The sequence below is a fragment of the Trichechus manatus genome, unplaced genomic scaffold (assembly GCF_000243295.1).
Source record: "Trichechus manatus latirostris isolate Lorelei unplaced genomic scaffold, TriManLat1.0 scaffold00154, whole genome shotgun sequence".
NCBI classification, from domain to species: domain Eukaryota; kingdom Metazoa; phylum Chordata; class Mammalia; order Sirenia; family Trichechidae; genus Trichechus; species Trichechus manatus.
In genome coordinates this window covers 4,227,846-4,229,316 of record NW_004444090.1, presented here as the reverse complement: position 1 = coordinate 4,229,316, position 1,471 = coordinate 4,227,846, and positions in this window count along the sequence as shown.

The window sequence follows — 1,471 nt, the reverse complement described above, 5'->3', positions numbered from 1 at the left end:
ACAAGCATTGTGAAACTTGCCTCCAAAAATGGAGGGTGCTGAGAGATCGGAGAAAGCAGGCAACTCCAGCGTGGTGGTGAAGGAGTTTATTAGGGAGACTTACGTACAAGACAGTCCTGGGTGGCTGCAGGATGAACGCAGATCTCAACAGCCTGCAGTGGGAGGGCAGAGGCTTTATAGTGGCAGTGGATAATAGTGGCTACATACCAGGGACTTACATAAGGATGATTTAGCAAATTCTAGTGAACTAGCAGACCACATGAGGGCACTCATGTTCGACCTCTCAAAGCCTGTTTCCCTTTCAGTCCACCCTTTGAGGCCAGCTCCTACAATCTGACATGTTCCCCCTGTTTTGTCATAGTACAAGAGACCCTGTTCCCTCCTTGCCAGGAACAGATACAGAAGTGGGGTTGGTCAGGTTTTGCATGGTGCCTACACATGTGAAAGAAACAGAGAAAGTACTGTGTGCCCAGAACAGGGGGAAGGCTTCTCTGATAAGGAGAAGGAACCAGGAGAGAGAAGGTGACCCAATTCCCAGACTCCTTATCAGAAAATGTTCTGGGCCCAAGGCCTTTACTTAGATAGCCTGGTTGGGGGACATAGAGGTAGACCATTCCCCCAACGGTCCACACCCCAACTTCCATCAGGGTGCCAGAAAAAGCAGTGGGAAAAAGCAGTACCAAGTCCTGCTATGCCCATCACCCATTTCCGACATTGAACAGCATGTCTGTGGTTTGGTGAATAATCCTGGTGGGTGTTATGTCTGTGCATCGTTTGAGGCAGCATTTAATGAGGGTTACTAGTAGGACTGTCCCTAGCAGATTGATCAGGCCTGTTTGGAGGAGAGATCCCAACCAGCCACCTCAGTTGTGACTTAATCCAGGCTAACTGAATGGATCAAAGAGCTGCATTTGTCCAATCTTATGTATATATAAAACATGTCCTGATTCATTTATGTAAAACAGCATATTTCTCCCAACATGGCACACTACATGAACAATACACATTTCAGTACAAGTAATACAAAAGCTACCTTTCTCAACACAATTGAACAAGATATTACCATTGACAGACCAGGCTAATTCAGATTTGGTGTAGTCAGTAAAGGTACATTGGATCACCTGGTCATATTCTGCAAGTTCTCCATGTCCAGAGTAATGTCAAACTCAGGCTTAAAAGTACCGTTCTCAGAATCAAATCATCCAGCCCTGTGCTGTTTAATTTTTATAATATATACAGAGATTTTTTTTTAAGTTGGAGCACTCCCCACAGGCAGTTTTTATACTTTAAAAGATGTTTTTTGGGCGTTCCGGCAAAAATGGTGCTCTAGGCAGAAGCACCACTCCATCACTCCACAGCAAAGATCCGAAAAATTAAGCCGAACAGAGAATACAACAATCCTGAAACCCTAAAACATCAAATGAAGAGATAAAGAACTCAGCCAAGCACCAAATGGAGTGAGAAAACTGAC